This window comes from Gorilla gorilla, chromosome 9 (assembly GCF_029281585.2).
Source record: "Gorilla gorilla gorilla isolate KB3781 chromosome 9, NHGRI_mGorGor1-v2.1_pri, whole genome shotgun sequence".
Taxonomy (NCBI): Eukaryota; Metazoa; Chordata; class Mammalia; order Primates; family Hominidae; genus Gorilla; species Gorilla gorilla.
This window is the reverse complement of record NC_073233.2, coordinates 54,801,757-54,821,326: the sequence shown is the minus strand read 5'-3', so window position 1 is coordinate 54,821,326 and position 19,570 is coordinate 54,801,757. Positions and strand designations below refer to the sequence as shown.

At 37.4% G+C, this 19,570-nt stretch overlaps 1 pseudogene; it reads left to right on the top strand.

Annotated features, from left to right (window-relative positions):
* The first annotated feature begins 13,448 nt into the window (after window positions 1–13,448).
* On the top strand, window positions 13,449–19,135 carry LOC101146106 (putative tripartite motif-containing protein 64B; annotated as a pseudogene).
* Window positions 19,136–19,570: the final 435 nt, after the last annotated feature.

The following is a 19,570-nucleotide window of genomic DNA, read 5'->3' as shown; positions in this document are numbered from 1 at the left end:
GAAAGCAAATAACTTCATCATTCATTAATGTCTTCTCAATTCAATTTGACAATATTAATACACTCATTATATACATATACACACACACCTATGTGTACATATATGTATCAACTCCATATATTCATTATGAATACATATCTGTTGCAGCAAACACTAGATATTTTAAGTTTTTCAGAACTATATTAAACAATCATAGAAAGCACAAAATAATAACAATTAGTATCCTTATAATTCATAAAATCTATAGTAAGAACATGAGTTACAAATGGTATCACTGTGTAGATTTAAGATAATGAGATATTTTTAACACTCTAATTTATTATTGTGTAAAGGAAAGATGATATAATTTTACAATATGTTTCACTCACCCCTGAGTTCTTTTAATGGTTCCCACAACGATTTTTCCAAAAATAATTTTGTTAAGTTCACCTCAAGGTCAGAAGCTCATTCACTACAGTACTGAATTTCAGAGGTCACCAAAATGCAGTTCTAAGTGCAGTCCTTCTCCTTCAGAAAAAACTGAGCTTGTCTCTTCTGTGTCCTTTTATAAGAATGTGTGAAGACCACACCCACCTCTTTATGGGTATTTAGAGCATTCAGAAAGGTGGAGACAAAGATGATTAGGTTTATGCAGTATTTAGAACACACCTTTGCAGCTCTGATTAAATTATCATCACACTTGCATTCTGAACACCAGTGCCTGAATGAATCATATGTAACATCAATCCTGTCAGAGCATACATAGGCTAGAAATTAACTAAGATGCATTTTATACTGTTTATTGAGTTTCTTCCATGATACAGGCATTCCTCTAAGTGCACATTTATTTATTCTAGAGAAAGGGTCTCCTTCTGGAGTTCAGTAGCATAATCATAGCTCCCTGCAGCCTTGAATTCCAAGTAATCCTCCTGCTTCAGCCTTCCAAGTAGCTAAGACTTTAGGCTCACACTGTATCACCTGGCTAATTTTTTTTGTTGAAATTTTTGGTAAAGTCAGTGTATGACTCTGTAGCCCATGCTGTTCTCCAACTCCTGGCTTCAAGTGGTCCTCTGGTCTCGGCCTTCCAAAGTGCTAAGAGTATAGGTATAAACCACCTCATCCAGCTTAAATGCTGCTTTAGTACATTTATAGGATATTTCCAGAGAAGTCCAATGGAAGATAAAACTTTCCTTTTTGTTTTCTGTTTTCTACCACTTTAAGAGAAATCACTGATTAACCAAATAAACCCACTAACCTGGGGTCTCTCACTGAATTTACAAAACTTCACCAGTTTCATGGGTGAAAGATGAGTTATTATTTTAACGTTTTTCTCCATATAGTGCATGATGTCCTACAATGACTAGGAGTGTACCATGGGAATTATTTTGGGGATTACACATAACTTTTAGGATATAGGCAAATTCACAAATACAGAATCCAAATGATAGAGATGGACTATATTTTTCTTTCTATACAAAATCTTTTTGTTGTTATATGAAAATTATTTTTTTAAAAAGAGATTTCAGAAGGGACTACTCAAATATCTTCTGATAGAGGAATTCTTTGCCAATGGTCCAGAAGACTTATGGTCAAGACTGTCAAAACAGTGAAGACAAATCTATCAGACCCAGTTCTGTCCAGGTTCAAAGACAAAAGCAGAACCCATAAGATATATGTATAGTTAGGGAGATTCACATATGAATTAAGTGCAAAGACTTGGCTTACCCAATTGTGGGGGCTGCTTAAGCAAATGTGAGATCCTGGGTACAGTCCATCAGGAAAAGAAATCCCCCGCTGGCTAGATCCCAGTGGTCATGAATCAAAGCTTTGGTTTAAAGTCAATAGGGGGCAACTGGAAGATTAGAGTCCCATTTGCCATTTAAAATGTTGTTCAAGGAATGCCTATGTGTTTCTTTAAAGGACTTTCACTGATGAAGTCAGGCTTACTTGGGTACACTTCCTAGTCACAGGATTAGGACCTTTGCTTGCATCTGCAAAATGCCTTTCCAGCAGGTCCTAAGTTAAGTGTTTCATTGAAGAATAATAAGGTATGTCTATGCCACAAAATGGCTACTGCCCTCATTTTCGTCTTTGTACATACATGTACTCAAGTTGACACATCATAAAATCATCCAGAGTTTATATTTCATTAAATACAAGGAATTGAACAATAGATTTTCTTGTTCTATTGTCAGTTTACTGTCCAAGACCACCAACTGACTGGCCACCCTGTATGCACATTCTGTACCTCAATAAATCTAAGTAATTAACCAAAGTGTCCACACAGAAGTAAGATCTGCGCTAGTTGTGTGGGGGGGCCCTGTTGACTCAGTCCTGGACTCCAGAGTGGGAAACTTGTGAAACCCTCGGTCATAGACTGGATCCTGCGGACATTCTCTGCTTAAATTCTGGAGCTCCGTGGCGGGGCCCTGGTACTCCATTACAAGGTCTGATGATGCTGTGTATCAGGAAGGAATTAAGGCAAGGAGAGAAAGGAAGGTAGGTAGCTTCTGATTTTATTTCAACCACTTTTTGCACCACATCATTCACTTATTCAAACACTCAGCTTTAAGCAGTTGAAGCCTAGAGCACTGGAAATTGGGAGCTTTCAATTACAGACCTTCCTCTGTCTACTGTGGCATTATCAAGGAAACAACCTATTTTCCTACTTGAGTCTCAGACCATGAAACAAACATAAGAAAGTAATTCTCTTTAGAGCTGGCATTTTGTAGGTTCCAAAAGTCCTACCCAATCCAGAAGAGAGAGTAGAGGTGGGTATACGCAAGAACAATCTGTGATGTGGATAAAGGACACTCCAGCCAATTTGGAATATTTCCTTATTTCCCAGTGCTTCTCCTTTTAATAAAAAAGATACTTTTTTGTACATGAGACTGTTTTCATTCTAGCGTCTGAAACCTACCTCTACCACAAAGTTTTCTGTTGAATTACACATCTATTTTTGAGAATCTGGTAATAGACTCTTTTTTTCATCTGGGTTCTAAAACTCATTGGAAAATCTTTGTATGAAAGTTGGTGATCTATTTCTGCTTCCTTAACATATGTAGAAATCTGACTTTATTTAATTCTGGAAATTTTTAAATTTTTATAAAAATGCCATTCTATGATAAACACCATTTAAAACCTAGGTATTATAACTCCTTTGACATTTTGTTTGTTTTATTTGCATACATGGAGAGAATTCTGCATATTTTTTCCCATGCTAACAAAATTTATTAATTTCCCAAAAAGTTATATTTTGCTTTCTGGATCCTGAATGTCCAGGGCTATCTTTTCTTTAACACACTTTTTTTGGCATTTCTTCTCAATTGTTTTACCCATTTATTGTCTATTTTTCTACAAACCCCAGTCATTTTCTCTTGAAACCTCTTATCTATTTGAGTGGAGAGAAATATGTTAGAAAAAGGAAGGGGACAATGTGAAACATGGTCTATGATGTACCAGTTACTGTGCTGTCTCCATGCACACATTGTTCCTAATCTCCACAGAAAATATGCAGTATGTGTAGCATTGTCCCAACTTTACATATGAACGCATAAAAGGTAAGCTTTTTTTTTTTTTTTTTTTTTGTTGAGACCGAGTCTCGCTCTGTCGCCCAGGCTGGAGTGCAGTGGCGGCGTGATCTTGGCTCACCGCAAGCTCCACCTCCCGGGTTCAATCCATTCTCCTGCCTCAGCCTCCCGAGTAGCTGGGACTACAGGCGCCTGCCACCATGCCCGGCTAATTTTTTTGTATTTTTAGTAGAGACGGGATTACACTGTGTTAGCCAGGATGGTCTCAATCTCCTGACCTTGTGATCCGCCTGCCTCAGCCTTCCAAAGTGCTGGGATTACAGGCGTGAGCCACCGCGCCCGGTCATAAGCAATCTTTTTATGGTCCTGTTTCCTGTATGGAATGGATTCAGGGATCAAGCCCATGTCGTCAACTCCATAAATCCTCAAATCTCTCAATGTATTTTCTCACTTAGAGCCACAGAAACACATATGATTCCTTCTGTGCTTGTGTGTTCAGGTGAGGTTCAGCCTACATTCTGAAGTTTCTTCCTCTGATGAATGAAACATTCAGTTCTTGAATATTGCTACATTATCATTAGGCTGTAAAAATCAGAATCAAATAGGTTTTCTTCCTTGATAAAATAAGGGAGGCAACAATTACAAACAGCACCCTAGGTTTTAGATTTCAATCATGTTTTTCCTTTTCTATTCTTTTTTCTTTTCTTAGAGACAGGGTCTCACTCTGTCACTCAGACTATAGTGCAGTTGCTGGATCATAGCTACTGCAGCCTCAACCTCCTAGGCTCAAGTGATCCTCAACCTCAGCCTCCTGAGTAGCTCTGACTACAGGCAGACACCCCCACTTCAGGTTACTTTTTAAATTGTTTGTGGAGATATGGTCTTCTTATGCTGTTCTGGCTGGTCTCAAACTCCTGGACTCAATCCTCCTGCTTCAACCTTCCAAGGCACTGGGATTACAGGTGTAAGCCACTTTTCCCAGCCTCAAAGCATTTTCATAGCAAAGAGTTAACAGAACATTTTCTTCTCCAGATTCAGTGGACTCAAGATTCCTATATTTTATTCTTCCCATATGTGGCTGTGTATCCTGTTCGCAGACATTACATTGCCAAATTTGTTTTCCATTCATCTTTCCTAGCACAGTATAGAAAAATGAGTACTGTGGAGTAGAGTTTTCACATTCTTTCCTGAACCCTGCCAGTTCTAATGGTGCTCATAGACTTAGCCATTTCCCTTCACTGGAATCCATTTTTGTTTATAAACAACAGTAAGTGTTGTTTATAAAATTTCCAAGGAACAGAGCAGAATGTAAGGTTAGCATATCTTGTGGTTTTACCTACCCTAAGCCCAAAGGATCATGAGTACTACATATAGAAATCTTTCCTCCTTACCCCTGTCACATTCTACTTGGATGCTGTGGAGAAATAAACCCAGTGTATCCCCTTCTGCTATACAAAATAATACTATTTGGCTTAAACTGATGTTTGTAAAATTTCATCCACAGATTTCAGTCACATTTTCAAATAAATCCATTATAAAACCATGTAATACAAGTTGACTGTTTGTTATTCACAATGTTAGGGCCAGAAGAATTTCAGGTTTTGGATATTTGTGGATTACAGAATATTTGCATATACATAATAAGATATCTTGTGTATCAACCCAAGTGTAAACACAAAATTTATGTTTCATATACACCTTATACAGATAGGCTAAAGATAATTTTAGACAATATTTTAAATAATTTTATTCATGAAGCAAAGTTTGTGTACACATGCCATTTTATTACCCTTTGTGAGTGCTCTTGTTTGGGGGCATCTAGGTGGACACAGAAAGATATATTGCAACTGAAGGGGCTGGGAGAGTCTTTTGTTCACTGAGGATATGTTTTGACTGTAACTTCTCATATGAGGTCACGTGTGGGATATTTCACTTTTGGTGACATTTCACAGCTCAAAACATTTGCGATTTTGGAGTATTTTGGATTTTTAGATATTTTGATTAGTGGTGCTCAACCTGTATGTTATTTCATCTTTTTTTTCTCCAGGTAGGAATGGAAAATGCATTTTTGTTTTTACTTGTATTGCACATTTTTTTCCAACTCAAATTCATTATGCATATTGTTAGATGTCTTCAAATTTTGGTGAAAAGTCTCAAGTTATATCAATTACTATTTTCAAAAATTTTTTGTAATAAGTAGATTAAATACCATGATAATCCACAGTTAAAAAAAAACATAAATTCATGTGCTTGTATTCCAGTTGGGTTTTTTTCCAAACGATGAGCATTAATGAAATACTATGCCTTAAAACCTTTTTCTAAATGTATTTGAGAATATTGTTTGAAAGTAAAAAATTGAAAAAGACTGAACATACCATAATAAATGACATTTGTGCTTAAGAAATGTGCATAATAAATGACATTTGTGCTGTCTTTTTCAGAGATTATTTATAAAATAAAAATACACATTTCTAACCTCATCTCAGTTAAGAGCTTGTTACTGATGTGCTACTTATGATGTTGAATGTTGTTAGGCTAACAGGATGCACTGGTAATAGGACCCTGTCAAGCTGAACTTTCCCGATTTAAATGCTATCTCACCATTCCTGTGCAGTATGTTTTTATTAGAATTCTAGCAGTATGTATTTTATATTGTGACCTAAATAACAAGCACACACAAAAATGATTTCACACTGTGTATGCCGATGTATTTTAAAGTCTATGAAAAATATTGTAGGTATCGGCAAGTAGAACAGTGCTTCAAACATAGAAAGGGACCAATTAATGCTAAGTAAATGTTATTAGTTACTTAAAGAACTTTGTATTATGTAAATACATCCAAATCAATTATTATTTGGATGGTAATATGATAGCAAACCTAGATGCAGATTTAAGAAGAATATTGAGCAAGAATGGGTTAGGAGGGTGTGAGGAGTAGGCCACAGAGAAAGTTAATACCTATAATTTGCTGAGTCAGAGTTGAAAGCACCTATAGGCTAAGTAGATACCTCCCATTCTGACCCATTTCAGCAAAATATTTGAATCTTCCATGTTTTTCATAGTTCTGGGAGTTTAGAAAATGCTTTAGAGAAGTGAATGAGCCACTATATTTTATATTCATTTATTTATTGTGTTTGGTGATTTGAGAATTTCTCTAAGTCACCAGAGATAGAGCTTCAGAATATTAATCTCAGGATACAAATCTATTTTTCAATTTTATACCCATACATAACCCATTCTCCAAAGGTGAGCCCTCTGTTAAGTGATAGTAAATTATCTTCAATGTCATTTAAGTTCACCAGTTTCTTGTGAAATGTTTTTAACTTTAAAAAGTTTAAAAACACAAAAAGCCATTCTTTAAAACTAAATATGTATAAATCAAGTTCTTAAAAATCAATCTAGTCTGGGCGTGGTGGCTCAGTCCCAACACTTTGGGAAGCCGAGGTGGGCGGATCCCTTGAGGTCAGGAGTTCGAGACAAGTCTGACCAACATGGCAAAACCCTATATCTAATAAAAATACAAAAATTAGGCTGGCATAGTTGCACAGACCTGTAGTCCCAGCTACTCAGGAGGCTGTGGCAGGAGAATCACCTGAACCTGGGAGGCAGAGGATGCAGTGAACTCAGACAGTGCCACTGCAATTCAGCCTGGGCAACAGAGCGAGACTACATTTCAAAATAAATACATAAATAAATAAAGTCTTCTACTCTTTAAAAATCATGGAAAATCTAGTATTGTAGATAAAAGTAGAAAACAAAATAGTTCTTCATATATTTTAGGTTTTAATAAGGAGTCATTAAAAGATAATTATAAAGTCACTTTATGTGGACTTAAAAAGGTAACATCAGGCCGCTGTGGCAGCTCATGCCTGTAATCCCAGCACTTTGGGAGGCCAAGGCGGGTGGATTACCTGAGGTCAGGAGTTCGAGACCAGCCTGGCAAACATGGTGAAACCCCCTCTCTACTAAAAATACAAAAATTAACTGCGCATGGTGGCAGGCACCTGTAATCCCAGCAGGAGATTTGCTTGAACCCCTGGGGTGGAGGTTGCAGTGAGCCGAGATCCTGCCACTTCACTCCCGCCTGGGTGAAAGAGCCAGACTCCATCTCAAAAGAAAAAAAAAAAAGTAACATTGTATAATGACATCAGACAACTGATTTAGTTATCTAACATTGCAATGTATTTGTAGAAGTTTTTTTTAAATTTTAATCGATAAAGCAATTATACAGTTAAATAGAGCCAATGGAAAGGACTAGGTTTTGCCTTTGAAACTGCAGAAACCTAATCTTCTATTAAGGATGTATCCATGCATAGTTTAAATTTTTAAAAAAATACATAAATAAAAGAAATGTAGTGAAGTGTTTTAAGAAAAGTTTCTAACTTTGGAAATTCTACACAACGTACATGTAACAAACTTCAGTCTTTCACATTATTAAAAAAAATAAAAACCCTCAGCGTTGGCCATTAGGATGCCAAGACATATCCAGTGAATCCTCAATTATAAAGCATCTAGCCCGGCTCACTTTGAAAACTTTTCTTCTAAAATTGTCTTCCTGGGGCCTTTAATACTTGACTCTAATTTATAGTTCTAGAAACTATTGAGTTTAGAGAAAGTAAATTCCAATCTACCCTTTTTTAAAAAACCTAAGTAGGCTTAGGACTTTCTTCCTAAAATGTATGAACATTATTGTTCAAGCCTGTCATCGCAGCACATTGAGAGGTGGACACAGGAAAGGAGTTTGAGAAAAGCCTAGGCAACATTGCGAAAACTCGTCTCTCCAAAAAAATAAAAATTAGCGGAGCATGGTGGGATGAACCTGTAGTCCCTGGTACAGGGGAAGCTGGGGTGGGAAGATTGCTATAGCCAGGGGGGTTGACACTGCAGCTAGACAGGATCCAGCGACTGCACTCCAGCCTGGGTGACAAAGCCAGACCCTGTCTCAAAAAAAAAAATATAAAATATCTCACTAATATTTGTAATGTTTATTATGTTGAAAACATTTTGGATATATTGGGTTATAATGTTTTATTAAAATTAATTTCAATTGGTTCTAATTGTTTTAAATATCATTAGAAAAATGCATTCCCTCCCCTCTCCATTATAGTTTCCCTGAAAATACATGCACTAAAGAAAAACAATGAAGAAAGTATGTTTAAGTAAGTAATATTCGAAATACAAAACAAAAAAACTTTTGAAATGTATTTAAGACAATGCTTACAAAACAATGTATATCATTAAATGCATCTGTTATTAACAAAGAAAGGTCTGTCGCAAACAGCCAGAAAATTAAAGCAAATTCCCATTGAAAAACTAAAAAAAATTAGAGAAATTGCAGAAAATTGATTAAAAAGCATGCAAAAGATAAATCAACAAATTCAAAAGTAGGCCCTTTAAATAGATACATTAAATTAATAAATTCCCAATGAGATTCATTTAAACAATGGAGAGGGGGAGTTCAAATCAAGAATAAACAGGCAAACTCATGGGTCATCCAGATATCAATAAGCCAGTATGAATATTTTAGGAACAATTTATACCTATACATTTGACAATTTTGATGACATGCGAAAATTTCTTGAAAAACACAGCTGACTAAAACAGACGGAAGAGAACATAGAAAAATGAAAGATATGATTTGGATTCTTAAAATTCCGTGTATTATTTAAAAAACAAAACTCACAAAGAAAACTCCAGGGATCTCTTTCAGCGAAATTTTCAAAGCATTTTAGAAAGAAATAACACACTTTTAGACAAATTCTTCTAGAGAACAGAGAAAAAAGCAACACTTTCTAACTTATAACTTTGTTTTTCTTTCATTTTTTTCTTTCCTTTATTTAGACAAGTTCTCCCTCTGTCACTCAGACCAAAGTGCAGTGCATGATCATAGCTCATTGCAGCCTCAAACACCTAGGCTCAAGTGATCCTCCTGCCTGGTCCTCCTGATTAGCTGGAACTACATGTGCTTGCTTCCAGGCCTGGGTAAAAACAATTTTTTTTTAGAGACAGGTGTCACCCTATGCTGCCTGGGGAAACCTGGAATTCCTAGAGTCAAGTGACCCTTTTGCCCAGCTGTCCAACTAGCTGGAATTACAGACAGGAGTCACCAAACTCTATTCAAAATTAGTTTTCTGTATGTACTTTGTTAAAGATAATTATACACATAATTATTGTTTAAATAATTATTTATGACATTGCATCATATTTTTATATAAATATACATGCTGTACATCTTCTACATGTCCATACATATACACTGATGTAAAGTATCTAATTTAAAATTATTCACATGGCATAAAATCAAAAAAACACATTTTATTTTTGCATAAATTCACCATTGAAAGTAGTCATAAAATAGGGAAGAGAACAAAAAAATTAGACAAGTAAATTCACCAACTGTTGTATATAAAGTCATAGTATTTAAAACACAACTAAGTGCCTAGGTGCACTTTTTTATGAGAGCTCCATAGATGGGTTAGTTATTTCATTTAATATTTTAGAGTTGTACATATTCAGATAACTAATGACTGGAGACTTATTTAGCAATGATATATTTTAAAACTAGACTGACACTTCACTGGCTTCCCATAATTTCTAGATAACAAACTCATCTTTTCCATGTTCTGATGCCTGTACCTCCCTCTGCAGCCTCATCTCCCATCAGATCACTCTCATTCTTGTCACTCTAGCTCCAATGGCCTGGAGCTCAACTGTACCAGGCTTCCTCCATCCAGGAAGCTTTTGCATCTGCTGCTGTCACTGCAAAGAAAGTTTCTCTCTATCTCTCTTTACCAAGTTAATGTATTCCTATTCCTCAAATCTCAATGCTTTCACATCTTCATAAAAGCCTTGTGTAAGCTTGCATTCAGCACCTCCCTCCTACTACCGACCCTCAAAACATGTACTGCTCATTTATTGAGCTTATAGTTCTAATTGTATATTTACTTGTGTGATTCTTTAATTATGATACATCTCATTCACTAGTCTGGATGTTCTAGCAGGACTGAAATTGTCTATTATAGTTTAATATAATTTATTTCTAATACCTAGTTCATTGTCATTGGTATTTGTTTGTTGAAGAATAAATAAAAAAATCTTTAATGGAAATATAGATGATACATTTCAGTTTAAAATAATAAAGCAATTGTTTTTAATTGTGAGGGCATTGTTTGTGAAATAAAACATTACTTAATGAAATAATTGTTTCAGTTGTAATGTCTGTGAACAACCTACGTCAGGTTAAGATTCTTGCATCTCACTCCAAAATCCTCTACCTTCTGTTGGGCTATAATCCCCTAGGCATGATTGTCTGTACTTTATAAATCCGATTACCCCATGTTACACCCCTCCCCAACGTTACACCCTTCTGTGTAACCTAATCTTCCATTTCCACTTCTTTCTCCAGACAGTAGCCAATCCCAGGAAGTGGGAGTGTTCTTAGGTGAGTCTAATCACTTAAAAAGCAGAGTTGTCCAGGGAAGACTTCTCCAGAGAAGTCAGACTGAATTTGTGGAGGCTGGGCTTTGGTGAGCTCAGTGTTGCTGCTGACCTGGATATTCACGAATCTTCTAGACTTGAGACAATACATCGCAGATTCTGGTGTGTATGACATTTGTAGTGAAGCCCTTCATGCTTAATTTTTCTTATAAAAATACTTTAAACTCACCGGCCAGGACATTTACATCTTTTCTAAGCAAACAAGTACCTTACCCAGTTATTTGAAATAACATCATTGTTTAAAATATCTGTAATTAGAGCATTTATAATATATTGGCTTGTGTTATATCAAGTTATTTGACTGGGTTTTTTTTTTTTTTTTTTTTTTGACATAGAGTCTCACTCTGTCACCTAGGCTGGACTGAAATGGCACTATCATGGCTCACTGCACCTTGGACCTCCTGGGCTCAAGCAATCCTGCTGCCACAGTCTCCTGAGTAGCTGAGACTACAAGCATGTGCCATCACCCCAGCATTATTTTTAAAAGAATTTTTAGTAGAGATAAGATGTCAATAAGATGCGCAGGCTGGTCTAGAACTGCTGACCCGAATCCATCCTCATACCTTGGCCTCCTCAATGCCAGGATTAGAGGCACACAGCACTATGCCTAGCCCCCATTTTGTATTATATTACCTTATGCATTATTTGGCATGTTATGTCTTAGCAGCTACAATTCCACCGTATTTGTGTAATTATGGAATCCAAAAAGAGCTTACAATTTTCAATATGTTACATATACGGAATAGTCTTTTTCCACTTCAATTTTATTTTGTAAATTGGCATATGTTAATTGTCTGTTCAGATCATTTGCCTGTTTTTTAATTGGGTTGTTTGGGTTTTTTTTTTCTTTTTAATTTGCTATTGAGTTATTTGATTTCCTTGTATATTCAGGGTATCAATCTCCTGTCCAGTGAATAGTTGGTAAATATTTTTTCTCATTCTGTCAGTTGTCTTTTCACTGCATTGATTGTTTCCTTTGCTGTGCAGAAGCTTTGCAGTTTAATATAATTCCAGTTGTTGATTTTTGCTTTTGTGGACTAGGCTTTTGTGATTTTATTCATACAATTTTTTCTCTGATTAATGTTCTGGAGCATTTCTCCTATGTTTTCTTCTAGTAGATTTGTTCTTTCAGGTTTTACATTAAAGTTTTCAGTCTATTTTGAGTTGATTTTGGCATAGGATGAGAGGCGAGGGTATAATTTTATTCCCTGCATGTAAATATCCAGTTTTGCCAGCAGTGTTGATTGAAAAGACTGTCCTTTCCCCAGTAAATACTGTTGCTACCTTTGTCAAAATTCAGTTGGCTGTAGAGAGGTGTAACAGTTTCTGGGTTCTCTGATCTGTTCCGCTGGTTTACTTGTCTACTTTGACACCAGTACCATGCTGCTTTGCTTACTGTAGCTTTGTAGTATACTACATGTCGTCAGTGTAAGTGTTAAATGCGTAGGATTAATTGGAAAACCCTTGTTGTAAAGGTCATGTTTGTAGTCCTTTTCAAATCTTCAATGAGCAGACTGGATTTGAAAAGTGTTCAAATAGATCCCATCAACTGGTAAAGACTCCCAGGAAGTAGGGACTTCGATCACTGTGGAGAAACACAGGGAATAAAGATAAATTGGTGGTCATGCTTCCATTAATTACACCTCTGGATTCTTTAAAGAAAAAATTCGAGTGTTTACTTTCTTTTTTGGTTTAAGTAAAAATTGATTAATTGTTGCTGAGTACTTTCATAGCTTGCGTAGTCACCATTTCAAAATACGAAGATACTCTGATGGTCTGAAGTCATTCTGAGCAAAAACATTGTCTTGAATAAGAAATAACAATTTTTCGTTGTATTTATGTAAAGGTTGAATTTTGAGATTAACATTAGAAGCATAAGTTCAGCTGTTTATAGTCACAGGAGTTGAGTGTTGAAGCCCATAATGATTAAACTAAACACACTTAGATTAAACTTAACCAATTTTTAATTGTCTTTAGAAAAGTACATCTGTTAGTTGGGTGCCAGAGAGTGAGACTAAGTATCCCTGTATAAGTTCCACTCAAGGGGTCATGGAGGAAAAGAAAGAGAGAGAGAGAGAGAGAGAGAGAGAGAGGGAGATGGGTTTGTATGGGTTTCTGGAACAATCAGCTAATAGAAGTAACTGTGAAGTTATCTTAATTGTTCCCCTCTACCCCAATATTAAGCTTGCCTAAGTAACTTATAATTGAGAACATTGCTTGTTTTAAACTAAAATGATGCTTGTCTCATTTTTCCACTTGTGTTATAGTATAAACCCAGCCTGCCTGTATTTACCACATCTAGGTCTGTACTGGGCTTAAGTTAACGGGTAGATTGAACAGAGCTGAAGCAGACAAGAAGAACTAGCCATGGGCCCTTCCCCCTCCATGTGGTCAAAAAATAATTTTCTCATTTAAATTTTTCTGTTTTAAATTTCCAGAAACATGGATTCAGACACACTGCAAACCTTCCAGAGGGAGCTCTGTTGCTTTATCTGCAGGAACTGCTTAACGGACGCAGTCACCATTGACTGTGGGCATAGCTTTTGCAGGCCCTGCCTTTATCTACGCTGGGAGGAAGGCCAAGCTCCAACGGTCTGTCCTGTGTGGGGGAAAATCCCCCAGAAGACTGACTTCAACACCAATATTGTTCGCAAGAAGTTGGCTTCTCTTGCAAGGCAGCGCAGACCTCACAACATCAACAGCTCAGAGAAGCAGATCTGTGTGCTACATGAAGAGGAAAAGGGGCTCTTCTGTGAGGCAGAGGAGAGACTCCTCTGTGGGCCCTGCTCTGAGTCACCAGAGCATGAGGCTTATGGCCACAGCCCAATAGGATGGGCTGCTGAGGAGTGCAGGGTAAGTGACGCCTCCAATGCAACTGGGAATCCACATGATCCTAAATGAGAGAGAAAATGAGAGCTTATGATAATAAAGGTGGAGAGAATGGAGATGGTGAGGTTCTGAATTTTCAATATAAATCTCTAGATATAAATGTGTCCTAGGAACACGGTTTGCTTTTGCTGCAAGCTTGACTTCTCCAGAGCCAGGATATATGAAATCCAATTTCTTAAAAAATTGATTAGCTGTTGGGTCTCCTCAAACTCTCTACTATATGTTTCTGTTACCTCTGATATTCCACATATTAGAATCAAATTAGGTTAACTTGTAAAAACTCTGACCACTTCAGGGGAACTCAAATTTACCATTCTCTCAACAACAGGCTTTTCTCATAAAAAGGGAATAACATATCCAGTAACATCTTATCTGCTACTAAAGGTCATGTCTATTTTGCAGGAGAAACTTCTGAAGAAAATGGAGGAGCACTCAAGAAATGCAAAACAATCTAAATCAGGAAATTAGCAAAATCCATTCATTAACGGTAGGGATAAAAAGGTTTTATATTTTTAATGTAGATTGGCACAATGCTAGCTTAGACTTCTTAGCTGAATTCTGTTTACCAGTTAGAAAATAGCAGTGTCCTCTTCCCAGAAAAAAACAAAACAGTGATTTCAAATGATATATCAGCAATTATCATTATACAGGCCAACAGGAGCTGGTGCAAAAAATACTAGTATGTACATGTATATGAAATAAACAGGGCATGATAGTTATTCCTCATGTAACCTTGAGGGTTTAGATAAAACTTCCAAGACACTGAGAATAGGATAGCACTGAGTTGTTTAAAGCATTGTATTCACATCGAGTAGTTTAAGGTTTTGCTGTGAAGGTGAGGAGAGAAATAGAGAAATTAGTGGGGGAAAAAAAACCTGAAGTAATTTCTTTAAAAACTCGGTGGTAGAGTGTATACTGAAATATTTAAAAATGTTTAGAAGAATCAGGCAAAGGAACAAGAGAAAATTAAGAAGAACCAGGTAAAAAAGACAATAATTAATGAAGTAAGAATCCTGTAGAAGCATCACAGGCAGGGATCTTGAGTCCTTTTGAGGTACTGATTTATACAGGAAGGGAGACTAGGAGGAACATGAAGAAAGGATGGGTAGAGGAGACTAGCAAATCTTCAAGAATCTTTTCAAGTATGAGACGCAGAGCTTATGAGTTTACTGCTTGCATATCCTAGGAGAATAACAGTTGAAGTGTTAAGTGTGTTGTTGAGAGTGAGGAGATGCAATTCTTTTAACTGAGTACCTCTGCAGGACTATGTGGCCCTCAGGAAAGGGATGATCAGATATCAATATCAGAAGTTGCACCAATTTCTCCTGGAGGAGGAGCAACGCCATCTGGAGACAATGGACACAGAAGCAGAAGAGATTGTTCGACAACTCCAAAACAGTGAAGTAAGAATAACCCAACATATAAAAAAGATGAAAAACATGTACAGAGAGCTGTGGGAGATGTGCCACATGCCTGATGTGAAGCTGCTCCAGGTGAGGAGGGAGGGTTCATCATCCAGAGTCAGGAAGACTTTGTTGGGCAATGCTGCCAGGACATTCATATGCTACCTGCAAATGTAACTACTCTTAGATAAGTGACACATGCTCCTTGACTCTGCCATTGCATTTGTCCAGTGACCTATTTTTGCACATTCTGGTAATCTTTGGGAGATTTTTGCCATTTTGGTAGATCACATAGGACAAAATCCTCTTCAGTATAATCAGGAGTACTAGCCACAAAGAAATGTTATCCAAAATAAACCAAATGCTAGGCCAGGAAAATATTAGCTTTGTTAATAAAACTCAATTTAAGTTCCCTAGTACATCCTCACTTCTTGGGATTAAGCCTGGGAGATGAGTGACACTGAGAACTAGATAGCCGTGTACATCACTCCATAGTCTTATTCTCAGCTCCTTCATTCCTAGTGCCCACTGAGGAAGACCACCATGGTTCAGTTGAGGTTCTGTTATTAACACAGCCTTGGGTGGTTCCTTAGAGGTGTATCAATAAACCTACCTTGTTAACCCAGAAAAACAACAAAGAATACTAGGGAAAGTAGGACAGAATTCTCATGATTAAGTACTTGTGTTTTTCTTTGCAGGACTTGGAAAACATACTGGAATGGTGAGTTACACTAATGAACTTTGATTGCTGAGAAAGTCCTTCCCTTATTGATAAAGTCAATGTACCCTTGAAAGTCAATGTGCCATTGAAAAAGGTGGGGATTAAGTTCACTAACCACCTTCATGCAATTGCACATAGTTGAAAACCCAACTTTTCTGACTTTTCCAAAACCAAACTACGAATGACCTTTTATTGACTGGAAGCCTGTTGATACCGTAAACAGTCGATTAACATATATTGTATGTTATATGTATTATATGCTGTATCCTAACAATAAAGTAAACTGGAGAAAAAAATATAGAAAATTATAAGGAAGAGAAAATATATTTATTACTCATTAAGAAGTTGATCACCATAAGGGTCTTCATCTTCAATGTCTTCACATTGAGTAGGCTGAAGAGGAGGAGGAAGAGAAGACAGTGTCTCAGCAGTGGCAGAGGCAGAAACAAAAGAAATGGAGTGCGAGGCAGGAGAGGCAGGCAAGCTAGGTGAAACTTTCATTGAAAAAAATCCACTTATAAGTGGACCCCCAAATTTCAAACCCTTGTTACTTAAGGGTCAACTACATGTTTTGAGGTATCTAGCATTGATCTGTGGCTATGTTCCATTTTGGTTTCAAGGGAGAACCTGAGACCTTAAGCTTCTTTGTCTCAGAAGTTTCCTTCTTATCTGGCTGAATGAATTTGTATCTAAAAACAGTGTGCCATTCTGGATTTTCTTCTACCCACTCACCCCATCTTCTCCAGCCCTGCCCCAGCAAATCTTAAGAAGATTACTCTGAGTTATCACAAAGGAGTCTCCTATTCTGGAGAGGCAAGAGGTGAAAAAGAGAGGAAGGAGGGAAATGCCCTAAGGACAGGAAAGGGAGGGAGGATTTGTTCCCAGGGATATCAATAGCCAGGCCCTGCTCCCTCTCTGCATTCCCATTGTAGGCAGAATCTAAGAGGGGAATGGCTGCCTCAGGATCCTCAGCGCCAGAGCTGACAGGCTGAAAATAGACTCCTTTGGTTTGAACAAAAGTTCAAAACCTTTAGTGTCAGCGGGCATTCCCTGTAAGACCCTGACTGCATCACTGATGACAACTACTGACTGAGGTCCCAAAGGCTTTGGCTGAGTTTTCTTCTCTCAGCAAGAATCCCAGGATATCTGTATACTTTGAAGAGGCCGGAGGGGGAGAGGGAGGACATGACACTCAGTACTTTTAAATTAGGATCGTGTATGAGAGAATGCAGAAATTGGACTTTAACATGTTAAATTTAGATAAAAGTAACATTGCTATATCCTCAATACAGTTGAATAAAATGTATACTGAATTTAACAAAAAAGGGAGATTTCTCAAGAAATATCTTGGATGAAAATCTGAAACATTTGTATGACTGTGTGATTATCCCTGTGCCTGAAAGTGTAACTGAGGTTGTTCTTTGCAGGACAGAGTTGGTGCAAATGGAAAAGCCCCAGCCAGTGAACCCAGAACTCACTTCCTGGCACATCACTGGAGTGCTAGATAAGCTCAACAAATTCAGAGGTAAGAGCCAGCTGCTTGGCAGTACAGCCTCAACTTCTGTTTAGTGGATTCCTTGGTTGAGCCATTTCCCATTTTAGTTTTAATTTCTGTGAATTTATCATATATTGTAGAAATAATATTTATCATAAAAATTAGAAAGCTTTGACCAACCAAATAACTAAAACTTCCATAAACAGAACAACTTTACTGCTGTAAGATACCTTTTGCAACAACTGGAAGCTGAGAGTTCTGTGAAAATGGTCCAAACAGGTAAAGCAGCCATTAGACAACAGAGGGCTAAAACCAGGATTAGACTGAATGAAACAGTGGCTGACCAGGTCATGTAAAAGCAGAACATGATCATTATTTTCAGAAACTTCTAAAGTGCACATGTATGGAAGTCCATCAAATTTTGACATTTAAAAATGAAGGAAGTGAGGCTGGGCACAGTGGCTCATTCCTGTAATCCTCCAAGGCTGAGGCGGGCATATCACCTGAGGTCAACGGCTGGAAACCAGCCTGGCCAACATGGCAAAACCCCATCTATACTAAAAATACAAAAATTATCTGGGCATGGTGGCACATGCCTGTAATCCCAGCTACTCGGGAGGCTGAGGAAGCAGAATCGCTTGAACCCAGGAGGCTGCAGTGAGCCCAGATCGCACCACTGCACTCCAGCCTGGGCAGCAGAGTGAGACTCTTGTCTCGAAAAAAAAAAAAAAAGTAACAGGCACATTTTATATCCCATTAAATAAGAGCATCATAGCAGAGTGAAGTCTATTTGTTAATTATATTGAATACAAACAATGCAAGTGGCATTTTCTACTAAATAAAGAATGTTACATATCTCTTGAAACAAATCATGCAAAGCCAGACATTAAATCATTGATTCGCACAATTAATGATATGTTTGTTTATTTGTTTTTCTGTGTGATTTTAAGTATTCTCCTGTGCCGTAGAAGTCATAATAACCGTTGATCTTCATAGATGACAGTCTCCAGAGTCTTTTTGCTCCCTGTATTCTGTCACTTACAGGAGGTACAAATAAAGCCAATACCTGGGCAGATTACATCTGACCCCCATGTAACTCCTTGATCTGATTTTTGTTCTTCTTTCAGTGGATGATCCTCTGAGTAAGGAAAAGGCGAATCACTATATGAGCCTTTCTGAGGATGTGAGAAATGTGATATTTGGAGATGACCATGATGGTGCACCCGGGGAGTCCCAGAGAGCAGAGAACTTTGCAACATGGGGAGCTCAGGCCTTCTCCTCTGGCAGGCATTACTGGGAAGTGGATGTAACCCACTCCTCCAACTGGATTCTGGGAGTCTGTAAAGATTCCAGGACAGCAAACGCAAATCACTTTCCCGCTTTTGAGGAAGCATTTTGTCTATTTTCTTCAAAGAGAAACAACCTTTATAGCCTCTCCAACATCTTTCTTCCCTTAACTCACTATGTGCAAAGACCTTTGGGTCGGGTCGGGGTCTTTCTGGATTATGACAACACAGTTGTGAGCTTTTATGATGTTTCAAAAGGTTCCCTCATATACAGCTTTTTCCCTTCCTCTTTGTCTTCCCTTTTGACACCTTCCTTTTGTTTTGGTTCCCCATGAAAGTCAGGTTTCATTATGATTTCTTAGTGAAAAATCTTCCAATCTCGAGACCTTCTCATGTGAGACAATAGGACAATGTATGAGCATCTTTGCACTGTAACTTGAGGAAACAAAATTATTATCTGGGTATGAAATGGGATAACCACATTGACATTATACATTTGTTTCCTAAATTTTACTTTAACAAGGAGTTGTGAAAAACCATAACTGTCTGATTCCTGGACATTTTGTATACTCCGAAATGAAACCCAGAACTCTTTATCATGACTCTTTATTCATTGCACCTTCCCCACCCACTCGACTCACAATCCCTTTCGTACTTTAGATCTTTGTGGATTTGTGTATTGCAGACCCTTTATGCAAAGCAAATAATACAAAATATGGTCTGGATCATCAGTTACTAAAAATGGCTGATTTTTGTAAATGTGTAAAATA